A 16,499-nucleotide genomic window follows, 5' to 3' on the forward strand; every position below is an offset into this window, starting at 1 on the left:
GGATATTTGTTGGAAAAAGCACACATTGTCAAACCACATTCACAGATAAAATATAAAATTTGTACCAAAAAAATCCATAAACAAAAATAAATAAGGCTTAAAATAGTGCACTTTTGTCATGTTATGTAGGTTAAGCTTAGAGTGAGTGCACGAAGTTGTCAAAAAATATAAGTGTGAATGAACTGATAAATGGGACTGACCTGTTTTTAATCACACATTATTCGCATATTCTGAATGACGGTACTGTAAATATAGTGGCTGTTTCAGACAGAAGGATGAGATAGAATCTTCTGTAAACATATAGGATTTTGGAAAATGTTAAGCATGGACTTTCATGGGGTTAGAAGCAAAAGCATTTTTTTTTTATTGTACGCAGTACGCATCATTATCTCATTTTTCACAGACGTGAGGTTTAGAGGTGTCTGCATATTAAGCCTTCATGTTAATCTTGAATAAATATAAACTACTCACAAATTAAACAGAACAGTTAAATCAAAGACTGTATTTTTAAGAATAAAAATCTTTTAGAATTGAAAGTCTTTACTGATATACCCTGTAGATATATTTGAGAAAGAGATTTATAATCAGTTCATCCATGCACCCATTTTTTCCAATTATCATTGGATAGATCACATGGATAGAAGCCTAAGCAAGGTTGCCCGGACCTTCCTCTTCCCAGCCACCTCCTACAGCTTATCCGGGTAAACATCAAGGTGTTCCCAGCCAGTCAAGTAATATAATCTCTCCAACATGCCTTGCGTCTGCCTCCTTCTGGTAGGACATGCCCAAAATATCTTATCCAAAAGGCAGCCAGGAACCGTCATTCAGCCAGATTCCTGAACCACCTCAACTGGCTCGTTTTAATGTTGAGAAGTAGCAGCTCTACTCTGAGCGTCTGTCAGATGGTTGGTCTCCAAGAAGGCTGATTACTCTGAACTATTGCTTTGCACATATGTTTTGCATAAACAACAGTTAGAACCCATTCCCAGACATGAAGAGGCAGCAAAACCACCCTGTCATCCACTGACCAAAATCCCAATGTACAGGAAGCAAGCCGAGGGAAAAGAAAAATAACCACGTCTTCTTGCTGCCTCTGACCAAGGACCTGGCCACAAGAAGGATTTGTATGGAGATATGAAAATGTGAGAGCTTGTAGAATAAAAAGTGAGAATGTGTAGAAAAAATTTGAACTCAAAAATGGGATATTGCACAGTGGCAGGAATGAGCAGTAGTACAGACTTCACAGTACAAAAAAAATTTAGTGGCAGTTAGTACAGTATTGCACATTTTTTTCCTAATATAAATACCAATAACGTGAAGTGACCAGTGCAGATTGTACAGTGTAGTTGTGAAGCTGCAGGGTAGCTTCTGAGTGCATGCTGTGGAGTGTTTTTTATGTGTTTAAGTGTTGTGGTTCAGGTGTCGTATGGCTTGATGGTAGAAACTGTTTTTAAGTCTTGTAGTCCGGGCAGACAGACTGTAACGTCTGCCAGATGGTAACAAGGGGAAGAGCTTATGTGCTGGGTGGCTGTGGCCCTTGATGATGCTTTGCGGAGGCATCGCTGAAGATAAATGTCCTGAATGGCAGGAAGCTTCATGCCAGCGATGTGTGTAACCGGTGTGATTCTGCATTGTGTCTGATAAAAAAGGTAAAAGAAAGAAAGACCTCCAAGTAAATAATTTGCCCACTCCAGCTCCTCTCCCACAGGGGAATTGTAGAAAAGGGCTGGCATTTATTTTTACATTAAAGATAAAGTATGCATTTACACGTGACATATTTGACATAAGATAAAACAAAAACATGAAATCTGACATACCTGATAAAAAAGGTAAAAGAAAGAAAGACCTCCAAGTAAATAATTTGCCCACTCCAGCTCCTACGACCAAATACAAACAGTGGGGAAGAGGGTTAGCTCAACCCACCACAACTTCCAAGCCAGCAAGGAGTATATATTCATGCTAGCATTTATGGCACCTGAAACACATTTATGATACACACATACTACACACTTATAACATCTAACAAAAAACAGGCTTAATAATGACAATAATTGAACTAAAATCACAATCAACATCAGGGTGGCTAAATATGAATTATATGTGTGTTTTAAGGTTTTGGAAAGAAATGACACCCACCTCTCCCACAGGGGAATTGTAGAAAAGGGGAGAGGCAAAAGGGGTACACTGTATTTATAGGACTGCACCAAAGAGGAAGAAGAAAAGAATGAGGAGGGGCTCTAACTGATAATGAACATAACTACAGGCTTGGAGGTCCTAAAAGTCAGGTATAAAAGGAGCAGTTTGGGGGTTTAGAACACATTTTGTGTAATTATAACAATGTGATTTATGACCCTGTTACATGTGCTCTGCTGCCTTCACCACCCTCTGTAGTGATTTACGGCTGCTAGCACAGCAGCTTCCGTACCAAACTGTAATGCAGCTCGTCAGCAAGCTCTCGATTGCACACCTGTAGAAATTTGAGGTGATGCTAGCGTTCATGCCAAACTTCCTCAGCCTCCTCAGCAAGTAGAGAAGCTGGCGAGCTTTCCTGATAGCAGTGTCTGTGTGAAGGGTCCAGGAGAAGTCCTCCGTGATGTTGACTCCAAGGAATTTGAAGCTGCTGACCCTTTCGACCTTGACACTGTTTATGTGGATGGGCTGGTGTTCCCTGACTGGTCGTTTCCAGTAGTCCACTATCATTTCTCTAGTTTTTCTGATGTTGAGAGACAGGTTATTTTACAAACACCACTTGTACACTGCCATCACCTCCTCTCTATAGGTCGTCTCATCATTGTCTGTGATTAAGCCTATGATGGTTGTCATCCGCAAACTTGATAATGGTGTTAGACGCAGTCGTGTGTAAACAGGGAATAAAGGAGGGGGCTAAGCACACAACCCTGTGGCATTTCTGTGTTTAGGATGAGTGATGATGAGGTGTGCTTACCAACTCTCACAACCTGGGGCCTGTTTGTGAGGAAGTTTAGACTCCATCTGCAGATTGGTGTTGCTAGGCCAAGGTCAAGGAGCTTCGAGGTAAGTTTTGAGTGGATGATGGCTGTGGCGGAGGCGTGGCCCCGGGCGCAGCTGCAGGGGAGGAGTGGAGCAGAAGGCTCAACAGGGCGGCGCTGCGAGGCCGGTAAGAACAGCTGATGGTGTTTATGTACTGATGATGGTCTCCCTCCGCTGTGTTTTTATAGTGAGACGGGGAGGAGCGGCCAGGGAGAGATCAGCTGGGCTCGTGAGCTGTCAGGCTGTGCGACTGATTCAGCTGTCAAAACAAACACGTCAATAAATGTGGAATTTGGCAGTACATACCTGCGTGTGCGTGTATTTGTGCCTGGTGTACTCCACAATGGCGTTAAATGTTGAGCTGTAGTCGATGAAGAGCATTCATGAATATGTATTCCCTTTTTCCAGGTGAGTGAGGGTGGTGTGCATTGCCAGGACGATGGCACCCTCAGTGGCTCTGTTTGTCCGATAGGCGAAGGGGGTCCAGTGTGTCAGGGAGGGAGGAGCAGATGTGACCTTTGACCAGCTGCTCGAGGCACTTCATGATTACGGACATCAGTGAAACAGGACGGTAGTCATTCAGATAAGAGACCACGGATTTCTTAGGAACGGGAATGATGGTGGATGTTTTGAGGGACGTGGGGACCACTGACTGCCTCAGGGAGAGGTTGAAGATGTTGGTGAACACCTCTGCCAGCTGGTCGGCACACGCTCTGAGAAGCCGGCCTGGGCTGCCGTCCGGACCCGGAGCTTTGTGAGGATTGACCTTTTTGAAAGTCCATCTCAAAGCTTCTGTTTTGGGGTTAGAGTTGCAGCCTCACTGTCCTCCTCAGGATAGAGGATCTGTTCTCTGTTGTCGCCTTCAAAACGAGCAAAGAAGTTGCAAAGCTCGTCTGCGAGAGTTGCGGCGGGCTGAGCACTGCCTGTGTTGTCCTTCTTGTAGTCAGTGATGCAGCGCAGTCCATTCCACAGTTGCCTGGTGTCAAAGCTGTGGTAGCTGGACATTTTGTCCCTGTAGTCGTTTCTGGCCTTTTTTATGGACTTTCGGAGGTCGTACCTGGCTGCTTTATATGCATCAGCGTCCCCGGAGTTAAAGGCAGAGGTCCGCACTTTTAGCATGGCACAAATGTCTTTATTTACCCAGGGTTTCTGATTTGGATATATCCGGACGGTGGTTTTAGTGATGGTATTGTCCATGCATTTTCCAATATATCCAATGACAGAGTCTGTAAGTTCATTGATTTTGCCATCAGTTGCATCCACAAATATCTGCCAGTCAGTTGTCTCAAAGCAGCCCTGTAGGACCCCCTCAGCCTCACTGTCCCATTTGTAGATGACCCTGGAAACAGTTTTTTCCTGTTTGAGGCTTTGTCTGTACGCAGGCAGCAGCAGTATGGAACAATAGTCAGCCTTGCCAAAAGCTGCGTGGGGGAGTGGTTTGTAGCACTCTTTGAATGGAGTGTAACAATGGTCCAGTGTTTGATCACCTCTTGTGGAGAAGGAGATGTGTTGATAGTTGATAGTACTTCATGTTGGCTCTGTTGAAGTTTCCCAGCACAATAAAGGCAGCTTCGGGATTTTTGTTCTCAAGTCCAATAATGATGTTATACAGTTCGTCCAAAGCCGTAGCTTTATCAGCATGTGGGGGGATGTAAACAGCTGAAAGGAGAACTGAACTGAACTCCCTCGGGAGGTAAAAAGGTCTGACTTGGTCAGCAGCTTGAGGCTCTGAGAGCAGTACATTTTTAAGATACACACATCTCTAGCCCACAAAGAGTTAACCATAAAGCACACCCCTCCTCCCCTTCTCTTACCTGAGTCCTTCGTTCGGTCTCCCTGGTAAACAGTGAAAGTTTGTTGTCCAGAGACTGGAGATTCACGAGCAGGATGCTGGGCAGAGGTGGCTTGCTGTTTCTCTGTCGGGATCGGCTCAAAAATCCGGCGCATTTCCCCCTCTTTGTAAACAAAGGATCCCAGGTAGCAGAGCGTTCACGGTGTCGAAACCTACTGTAACATCTGAACTGGCTGACGAACGTAGCTCCCAAAGCATTTGTGTTTCATGTCAAGTATATGATTGTGCTATGCGCACAGAAATAGAAAGCAGTACAAAATAAATAATAACATTTTTGCTGAGATGACTGGGCGCTCTCGTCGGTGTGGCCATCTTACGGCGCAACGTGAAGGCGGAATGCGCAACCGCAAGCCAGAAACTAAACTCAATTACCAGCTCCCCTTCCTTATTACTTACCTTCTACTTCACTTCAGCCTCCCGAGGCTCTGTAATCAGCCATCTGTATTGTGTCAATGCCAACCATCTACTTTCCTTATTGGCCTCATGCTCTACAACCTAAGGAAACCCTCACCACTACCCACCTGGACTGGTACCAGTCTCAAGAAATGAGATCGGTACCAGTCCACTTAGTCTGGCATTCAAAATAATAATATTGATTAAAAAAAATATACTGATATTTTTTCAAAGAAAACCCAAACTTTGAACTTGGAATTTTTTTTTTTATCATTCCCTTTTGAGACATTTACCATGAATTTTGCTGTACATGAATTATAATTCGACAATAATTTGATATATCTCTCAGTGTGCACCTCATATTTTGGTTGAACCAAAAGAAAATCATTCTTCCTTTATAACTGTTGAAAAATAAAATAACATTAAAAAGGAATAAAATAAACAAAAGTAATACACTCACAGCGTTACCTAAGTCTTCCTCGATACAAAACCAATCTCTGATGAAATGTGTTTTAGGCCCCGCCCTTTCACCTTGTTTTTCTCACATGGGTGGTATGGAAAATTCATCAACACAGCATCTCAATAAAAGGGAATGGCAAAGCAATAAAATGAAATGACTAGGGTCCGAAAATCTGAAAGCTGTCATGAGCTCATTTTTACAAAGCAATTTGCTCTTGTTCATTGTGCAGTATTCTTATTTTTCTTATACTATACCCTCTTCTCTGTTTCCCTCCTCGTGCCGACTACAGGAGCAATTTCATATAAACAGAATGCAGAAGAGCGGAGATGTCATCCTGGGAGGACTGTTTCCAGTCCACTTTTTCTCAAGCATTTCTGACCTGTTATTTACCTCACAGCCAGAACAGCCTACTTGCCACAGGTAAGTATGACAAGGAAACAACAGAAAAAAAGAGAGAAACAGGACAAACCTAATGGTAATATAAATATTAAGTAATTATATTAATATATTAGTATAAGTAATTATATTTTGTTGATTAATAAAGCTCAGCTAATTTCTACGTATCCTGATGTATTTTTCAAATCAAAATGTTTTTTGTTAGTTTCAATGTACAAGGATTTAGGCTGGCACAAACCATGGCTTTTGCTGTTGACGAGATCAACAACAACTCCAGCTTGCTACCTAATGTGACGTTGGGATACACTCTTTATGACAACTGTGCTGAACTTGGAATTGGATTCCGTGGAGCGTTGTCATTAGTCAGTGGTCAAGAGGAACAAATTATATTACATAATACATGTGTTGGAAATCCTCCAGTTGTAGGGATTGTGGGTGATTCTTCCTCTACACGTTCTATTGCTATCTCCAGCGTCTTAGGTTTGTACAGAGTACCCATGGTAAGTTATCACTTTAACCATAAAATGTCATTTTTGTTTATAATCCTGTAATTGTAAATTTAATGTGAAAATAATGTACAACATATTGTCTGTTTTTCACAGGTGAGTTATTTTGCCACATGTTCCTGTTTGAGTGACCGTCAAAAGTATCCATCCTTCTTTAGGACGATCCCAAGTGATGCTTTCCAGGTTAAAAATCAATCTGGACAAATACAAAAAGTCAACAGCAGCTGATGAGCAGCACTCATGTTTTAATCTGTATTCACTCAGGTACGAGCTATGATTCAGATCCTAAAACATTTTGGCTGGACTTGGGCAGGTCTGCTCATCACTGATGATGATTATGGATTTCATGCAGCCAGATCCTTACAATCTGAGCTGAGTGTGTCTGGAGAAGGTTGCCTTGCCTATGTTGAAGTTTTACCCACTGACAAAGACACAGATGAACTCAGAAGGATTGTGAATGTGATGAAGAAATCCACAGCTAGTGTGGTCATTGCCTTTGTGTTTGAGACTCACATGATAAACCTTATGGAAGAGGTGCAGTTTTAAAAGAATTTGTTTCTCTAAACTGGTTAATACATGTATTATGTCTTTATTTGAGTGGACTACAGAAAAATAATGATATAGAATTAATTTTAAGTCAAGCAAGTACTTCAATGTCATGATGATGTCAGTTGTTGCCATTTACAATACTACTTTTTATATCTGATGAAATAAAATGCACAGATAGAAAGGCAGAATGTAACAGGCCTACAGTGGTTAGCCAGTGAAGGCTGGACAGCAACAGCTGCTGTGCTTCAAACACCTGAGCTCATGCCATACCTAGGTGGTACACTGGGCATTGCTATTCGTCGAGGAGAAATACCAGGGCTCAGGGAATTCCTATTACAAATACGCCCTGATCTACTTGACAGTAATAGCTATGGAAAGACAATGGTGAGAGTTCAAAACTTTACTGTGTTAGCTGCGAAACTTTTATTTGGTCCTTTTAAAACACACACACACATACACACACACACACATACAGCTATTAATAATATGATTCAAACATATATTTCAGGTGAATGAGTTTTGGGAATTTACATTTGCAGATTTGCACCAGCTCCAGCAGGTTGGGTGGAAGGTGGAGGTGCAATATGCACTGGACAGGAAGATCTAGAAAATGTTAACACTGAGTTCTTGGACATTTCCAACCTCCGGCCTGAGTACAATGTGTACAAAGCCGTTTATGCCCTGGCATATTCCCTTGATGACATGCTGCAATGCAAGCCAGGAAGAGGGCCTTTCAGTGGGCACAGCTGTGCCACTCTGCAATCACTGGAGCTATGGGAGGTGAGTTATTAATTTATACTTCATCTTCATCTGAGTAAACCATTTATTCTATAATTACTTTCAGAAAAAAAATTGTTGGATAAAAAAAAAAAAACAATTCAATAAGATGAAATGAGCTGAAGAGAGCTAAATGGATTTTTCATATTGAGCAAAAGTAGTGTTTAATATATTTATATTAGAGCACATTAACTAGTATGCATATATATGGCACAATTGGAGATGTTCCTGTTTAATTTAGAACTCGATTTCAATGCCTTTAATATGTACAGGTATATTAACCCTTTAGAGCCGATCGGAGTGGGCACGCTCTGTTTTGCGTAACTATTTTTAAATCCCGGTAGCACTGCAACCACTTAAGCTAGCGCAAAATTTTTTTTTGCATATGAAACCGGAGGAGTTGTACTTACATCTTATGCCATCAGCTTGTCCTAGGTCACGGTTTCCTTCCACATAAAGCTTTGCAAAAACTGCATAAAAAGCACTTGCAGGAACAAAAACATAATATTCCAGAAACACGCTTTGCCGATCCGATCAGCTGTTCATAACACTTCCTACGTTGGAATAGACGTCAGCGCGAACTTTTGCATTTCCGCCATTACCTGCCCGAAACTGGAAGTGACGTCATTTTCGCGGAAATGTAGTCTTTTTTACCATCAGGGCCTCAGGGCCTATACTGGTCTTTTTAAAAGTTATCTTTGACTTTATGACTTTCTGTGTCGTTTCTGGGATGCTTAGGACTCATATTGCACTGCTGGAAATAGTTTATTTTGATGCATATGCTGCTTTTTTGCAAATTTCCACTATAATATTTATTTTCGTTTTTCCTGCAGTGTATAAAAATTGGTGTATTTCAAAAATAAAACTATGAAGACACTCAAAATAAATTTCCTGTGGTGGGAAACTATTTTGTGCAACTTTTTTGTATTTACAGTTTTGAAGGATAAACCTCTTAAATTTCTCTAACTAGAAATATATGTTAAAAAAGCAAAAACGATTTTCAATTTTTTTGTAGTTTATTGCACTTTTTTGCAATTTATGTAATTACTATGCACTTAATGAATACATATTATTAAAATCTGGGCTATAATGGTTGTATTGATGTATAGCAACTTGAAATGCTCCCAAAAATGGCTCCACAGCATGTAAAAGTATAAAGTAAGCTCTGGCGGACTTGGTTCTATGGTAGGTCTTAAAGGGTTAAGTGTTAGATTTAATTTGGTTACTTGATAGTGGGTGCCACTCCCTGCACTGTGAAATTAATTTCTTATATATTACCTTTTAACAGCTTGTTTATTACTTGGAAAGGGTAAACTTCACCACTCCATTTGGTGATCAAGTGTCATTTGATGAAAATGGTGATGTTGTGCCAATTTACGATGTGATGAACTGGTTGTGGCTCCCTGATGGAAGCACTACAGTTCAGAATGTGGGTGAGGTTAAGGGGTCAGCTTTCAAAGGTGAAGAAATCTTACTTGATGAAGACAAAATCTTCTGGAACTTTAATTCCAAAAAGGTTTGATATGTTTTTATTTGACAGTTATCTTTTATGACATTTGTATTACATAAAATTGTAGCAGGCAATATTTATTTATATTTTGTCCAACAGCCAGTTCAATCGGTATGCAGTGAGAGCTGTCCACCTGGTACCCACATGGTGAGAAAGAAGGGGGAACCCAAATGCTGTTTTGACTGCATCCCTTGTTCTGACGGAAAAGTCAGTAATATAAGCAGTAAGTGTTTATCTTTCAACATTGCATAAAAATAAAATTTAATTCGTATCTGTATATAATATGCATTTTACCATCCTCCCCTTTCTTCATCTTTCTACCTTTTATTAGACTCCCTGGGGTGCACCAGTTGTCCAGAGGACTTTTGGTCAAACCCCCAACGTGACCATTGTGTTCCAAAGAAGACAGAGTTCCTCTCCTACCATGAGCCTTTGGGTATTTGTTTGACAGCAACCTCACTGCTGGGCGCATGTACATGTGCTGTTGTTCTGGGGATCTTTATCTACCATCACAAAACACCCATAGTACGTGCCAACAATTCAGAACTTAGTTTCCAGGTATTACTGTCACTTAAGTTGTGCTTTCTTTGTTCACTGCTGTTTATTGGACGACCCAGGCTGTGGACATGCCAACTCAGACATGCAGCATTTGGCATCAGCTTTGTGCTGTGTGTCTCATGCATCCTGGTAAAAACCATGGTTGTTCTGGCTGTGTTCAAAGCCTCCAAGCCAGGAGGGGGAACCAGTCTGAAGTGGTTTGGTGCTATGCAGCAGAGAGGAACAGTTCTGTGCCTTGCATCTGTTCAAGCAGCCATTTGCACTGCTTGGCTTGTTTCTGCTTCCCCATCTCCACATAAAAACACCCAATACCACAATGATATGATTGTTTATGAGTGTGCAGTTGGGTCCCCTTTTGGTTTTGCAGTGTTATTAGGCTATATTGGCATGTTGGCTGTCCTCAGTTTTCTAATTGCATTCCTGGTGAGGAATCTCCCTGATAGTTTTAATGAGGCCAAGCTCATCACATTCAGCATGCTGATCTTCTGTGCTGTGTGGGTGGCTTTTGTTCCTGTTTATATAAGCTCACCTGGAAATTATGCAGATGCAGTGGAGGCATTTGCCATCCTGGCCTCGAGCTTTGGTCTTTTGATCACACTGTTTGGACCCAAATGTTACATCATCCTGCTGAAACCAGAATTGAACACAAAAAAGGCTATAATGGGTCGTGGCGCTGAATTGTAAACATTTTTCCACATAAATTAAAATACATGGATGAAAATAAATACATTTAAATTATTAGATCATAAATATATAAACAATTCGATTCATTTAATACTCATATTACTCAGTCTTTTATTTCTTACTTTTCTGAATCTGATTTGTATTCAAAATATATTGACCAGGGTTTATAATACTCTTACACTCCATAACCAAGCATGTGAATTTGAAAGTATCAACAACAGAAATAGTTGATACAAAGAAGATTTAATCCATTTTTCACATAAATGAATTTTATGCAAGATTGTTAGCGTTTTAACAAGTTTTAAATACAAGAATGTTTTATTTTTGAGCAATAATTTTGGATTATAAGCAGGGGTGCCTTTTATATTAAAAGGCACTCTTTTTGTCCGAACCACTTTTCCGAGAATACGCGCTTCTTTTGCGGTTCGGGCTCCTTCTGACAGTTCTTTGGAGGTGGAGGAACACCAAAGTAATTGCTTAAAGGGTTAAAGGAGCTTGCTTCTTCGACATCTTGAAGAGTTCTAAACAAATGTCTGTCCTCCTCCAGAAAATGTTATGTAAGCAAACACGCTTTGCAACTTCTTATCTGGTGCACGTATTTTATTTTAAAAGCGCATGCGCACCTGCAGACCACTTATGTGCACCCCTGATTATAAGCAATCAAGACATAACACTTGATTCCTTAGATGAATCCTGGCTAGATGTAGAACAAGCACTTTGCAATAATCTAGAGATTTCAGACCTACCATTTATAAGCTCAAACATCCAACGACATGAATGCTTCAAAAGCGTCAGCTCTTCTCTGACAGCATGGTGGGAGTTTCTAAAATTGACGGAGTCTTCATTAATCCCATGCAAACGTACACCTGTCTGGAACAACCCTGACATATTACAAAACAATATGATAAACTTTCCAGATTGGAGTGGTAAAGGAATCAAATACTTAGAACATATATTAGAAGGAACAGAATTTATTCCATTTGACGGACTAGTTACACAATATGGGATCAACAAGAAAAGATTTTTAGAATATCAACAAATTAAATCCATAGTAAAAAAGAAATTTAAACCGGGTCAAGTTGAACTATACAAACACCACCAAGTGTGGTTCAATTTCTTACTCTTAAAACCCCAAAATTACTTTCCAAAATATACAGAATGCTTTCTAAAACGGATGAATCAATATCACTTCCTATTGCAAAATGGAAAGCGGATTTATCAGTTAACTTAGATCAAAACTTCTGGTCTAAGATATGCTTAAAAACCTTTCATTTAATTAGAAATCCCAGTCTTCAATTAATTCAATACAAAATATTACATAGAGTGCACTATACAGGCCATCGGATGTTCAAGATGGGCTTTACGTCTACCAACAACTGCTCACACTGCCAAACCAATTCACCGGACAATTATATCCACGCTCTTTGGTTCTGTCCACCAGTTCAGAAGTTTTGGCGCGAGATATGTGAAGACTTATCAAAGTGTCTGAAATGTAACATTCCAGCTTCCCCCTTAGTGTGTTTGTTGGGCAGCTTAGATAATGTCACTTGAATATAGCCCATATGGTCTTCACTGCCCTATGCATAGCCAAGAAAACAGTCCTCATGAACTGGAAAAATAAAAATAATCTTAATTCTAACCAATATAGAAATTATCTATTAGATTACATTAGTCTTGATACAGCCTCTGCCACCACATCAGATCAATTGCTCTGGGCTCCTTTGATCAGCTCCATCACCTAGTGGGGGCGGGGGGGTCATAGTTTGGTCCTACCTTCGCTGTTCTGATTGGTGTGGGGGTAGGGACAGGCTTAGGGCGTCGGGGGGTTCCCCAGGAGCATCTTCCTTGGAGGGTTGCGGTCATGGCCTATTAAGGGCTCTGTTGGCTCTTAGGTGACTGTTTCCTCGTGGCTGCGTGCAGCGGGGCTAGGGGAGGGTCTGTGCTGATGGACGTGGGTTACTGACCTGGTAGCCTGGCTTCACCTGGGTGGGTCCGGGACAGGCGTGGGGTTCTGGGGGTGCTCCATCTCTGGGCTGGGGCCCTGGCTGGGCCTTGGGGCTTGGGTCCTGGTTGGTGTGTTGCTGGGGTTGTGGGCGGGTGGGTGTATGGGGCCCAGCCCTGGCACGGGGTGCCGCCAGTGCATCGAGCCACCTGGGGGGCTCTTCAACTGGTGGGGGAGGTTGTTAAATCTTGCAGGAGGTCTCCTCTCTTCAGGAACTCACTCTGCAGGAGGGGGAGATATAGGAGAGGTGGAGGAAGATCTCAGCCTGGGCGTCTAATGTCTTGTGTAGTCTGGAAGATGAGTGGATGACGGGGTGGGTGCAGTTTTCTCTGTGGTGGGGTCGGGTACTGTCCCGGGCTCTGTGGCGCTGCTGAACTGGGCCCCGGTCCGGATGGGCCTGAGCCCCCTTTCCCTGGCGGGTTGCAGAGTATGGGGGTGCCTACAGGGGTCAGCGGGGGAGCTGGCCTCAGGGAGGGGTCACTTGCCCCTCCCTTCCTTCCCTCCCCATGTCCAGCTGCCTCCCTCTTTCCGCTCCACCACAATCACCCACACATGCAGGGCCTTGGGGTAAAGGTGTGTATAGTGTCTCTTTTTGTCTGTCTCCACGTTGGTTGAGTGTTGAGTAATTGCATATGAGAGCATGAGGGTGGGAATGGATGTCTGTATCTGTGTGTGCCTGTATGTCTGTGTCTATATGTCAGGTTGGGTATCAGACGCCAACTCTCAAGGGACATCTCAGGCCCTCGAAGGTATGGAGGCCTATCTCCCCCACCACTTCCCCTGCTAGTGGCAGACGCCCTCAGACATCGGTGCGTTGGTGGTTCTTTGTGTCCAGGTGTGCACCAGGGTTTTTTTTTTATTTTTTTTTTATTAACAAATGGAGCAATACAGTCACAAACAACATAACACAATATAGTGCAAATGAACTCTCGTGGAGGATAAATAAAAAAAAGAACACAGTCAATACAACAAAACTAACAGCAAGGATATGGGGGGAGGGGGCTAAACAAAAATTCACAGTATTAACGGGGAAGAATTAAAAAAGAGCACAGGTTGATACACAATAGAGGTAATGATCAAAACAGTAGCAAATGGGAAATGTCATCATAGATTGTGGCAAATCTGCTTGACTTCAGTTTTTTAAGTGACATGAAATAATGTTTCAAGTCATTGATGAACCATATAAAGGATGGTTTTCTATTTCTCCATTTACAACAATGTATATGGTATTTACCTAACAGGATGACAATGTTAATCACAGTAGAGACAGATGGATGTTGTTTAGCCTTATAGAAAATAATATCAGAAATATTAAACTGGGGGATATCGTTGATCTTGAGGGATAACCAGCTGTGTAGTTCTAACCAAAAGGCAGCTGATGCAGGACATGAGAAAAACAAATGGTGTAATGTTTCACAGGCTGAATCACAAAATGCACACTGATTAACCTCAAATGTAAACCTCCTCTTTAGAAATTCAGACACTGGATATATATTATTAATTATCTTGAAATGAGTTTCTTTTACTTTTGGGGTGACAGGCCACTTGATGAATTTTGAGAACGCCTTTTCCATGAGTGACTGATCCCCATGAAGGGCCTGCAAATATCTACCCGAGTTAAACCCCTGGAAAAGAATAGATTTGAAATTCACACTGATAAATTTATTGTTACATTTACTATCATTTAGGTTGTAGTTACCAATTTTTAAGTTTGGCAGCGCTGGATTGACCTCAGAATGTAGCATTGTGTTGCGTATCAGCTGCTTTAGGGCCAAAGGGATAGCACAGCAAACTTTTCTGTATTCTTTTAATGGACAATTAAAGTCGTGTCTCTTCGAGAAAGACACATAATCCAATAAAGCACCACTCAAATCCAGCAAGTCAGTTACAAACAAGATACCACTCTCAAACCAGTTTCTGATAAATAATGTCTTTTTGTTAGCAGTTATCACTCTATTGTTCCATAGGGTCGACATGTGAAGAGAAAAGTTGTGTGTAAACATCATTTTCCAAAAATGAAGAATCTGTTTGTGAAAATTAGAGAGTGTAACAGGTATTTTACTAGTTTCAAAGTCACATCTTAATAGAAAATCAATTCCTCCTAGTCCTTAAATAAAGATCTGGGTATATGAAACCACATGGAATCAGACTGAGATAAACAAGCTCTGAGCCAGTTGATTTTAAAAGTTCCGATGATTGATTCATTTTCTGCAACAATATTACGGTTAAGCCTCTTAGGTCACCGCTAATGCCAGTAGGAGAGTACTGACTGTAGTTATCAGAAAAGCTATCTATTTTATGCAGGGCGAAACACAATAATGAAAGAAGCAAACTAAGGCATAGCCTTTCAGTAAATAATAAATCCTCTTCTGTATTTAAAAAAAAGCAGGACTTGATTGGTTATGATGTAGGTAGTACGTATTCTAAGGATGTTCTACGACACTGTGGTGGCGTCTGCTGTCTTTTATGTTGTGGTCTGCTGGAGTGGTGGAATGGCAGAGAGGGACAGGGGGAAACTTAACAAACTGGTCGGGAGGGCCAGCTTTAGCGTTCCGCTAAAGCCCACTGAGCAGACTGGGGAGGAGAGGATGTTGTCTAAGCTAACATCCACCATGGACAACACCTCCACGCTCTCTGCATGAGACTGTACGACCACTGAGCAGCTAGATCGGCAGTAGACTTTTGTGTACACGCTTGTGTACATACAGTGGGGCAAAAAAGTATTTAGTCAGCCACCAATTGTGCAAGTTCCCCCACTTAAAATGATGACAGAGGTCAGTAATTTGCACCAGAGGTACACTTCAACTGTGAGAGACAGAATGTGAAAAAAAAATCCATGAATTCACATGGTAGGATTTGTAAAGAATTTATTCGTAAATTAGGGTGGAAAATAAGTATTTGGTCACCTCAAACAAGGAAAATCTCTGGCTCTCACAGACCTGTAACGTCTTCTGTAAGAAGCTTTTCTGTCCCCCACTCGTTACCTGTATGAATGGCACCTGTTTGAACTCATCATCTGTATAAAAGACACCTGTCCACAGCCTCAAACAGTCAGACTCCAAACTCCGCCATGGCCAAGACCAAAGAGCTTTCGAAGGACACCAGGAAAAGTATTGTAGACCTGCACCAGACTGGGAAGAGTGAATCTACAATAGGCAAGCAGCTTGGTGTGAAAAAATCAACTGTGGGAGCAATCATCAGAAAATGGAAGACATACAAGACCACTGATAATCTCCCTCGATCTGGGGCTCCACGCAAGATCTCATCCCGTGGGGTCAAAATGATCATGAGAACGGTGAGCAAAGATCCCAGAACCACACAGGGGGACCTGGTGAATGACCTGCAGAGAGCTGGGACCAAAGTAACAAAGGTCACCATCAGTAACACACTACAACGGCAGGGAATCAAATCCCGCAGTGCCAGACGTGTTCCGCTGCTGAAGCCAGTGCATGTCCAGGCCCGTCTGAAGTTTGCCAGAGAGCACATGGATGATACAGCAGAGGATTGGGAGAATGTCATGTGGTCAGATGAAACCAAAGTAGAACTTTTTGGTATAAACTCAACTCGTCGTGTTTGGAGGAAGAAGAATACTGAGTTGCATCCCAAGAACACCATACCTACTGTGAAGCATGGGGGTGGAAACATCATGCTATGGGGCTGTTTTTCTGCCAAGGGGACAGGACGACTGATCCGTGTTAAGGACAGAATGAATGGGGCCATTTATCGTGAGATTTTGAGCCAAAACCTCCTTCCATCAGTGAGAACTTTGAAGATGAAACGAGGCTGGGTCTTCCAACATGACA

General features: G+C 41.8%; 1 pseudogene; it reads left to right on the forward strand.

Moving 5' to 3' along the window:
- The first annotated feature begins 3,626 nt into the window (after positions 1-3,626).
- Positions 3,627-10,694, forward strand: LOC146559917 (extracellular calcium-sensing receptor-like; annotated as a pseudogene).
- The last annotated feature ends 5,805 nt before the right edge of the window (positions 10,695-16,499 follow it).

The sequence above is a fragment of the Mchenga conophoros genome, linkage group LG14, assembly GCF_057382185.1.
Source record: "Mchenga conophoros isolate Kocher_MC1m ecotype Shallow Benthic linkage group LG14, M_conophoros_male_GT1.1, whole genome shotgun sequence".
Taxonomy (NCBI): Eukaryota; Metazoa; Chordata; class Actinopteri; order Cichliformes; family Cichlidae; genus Mchenga; species Mchenga conophoros.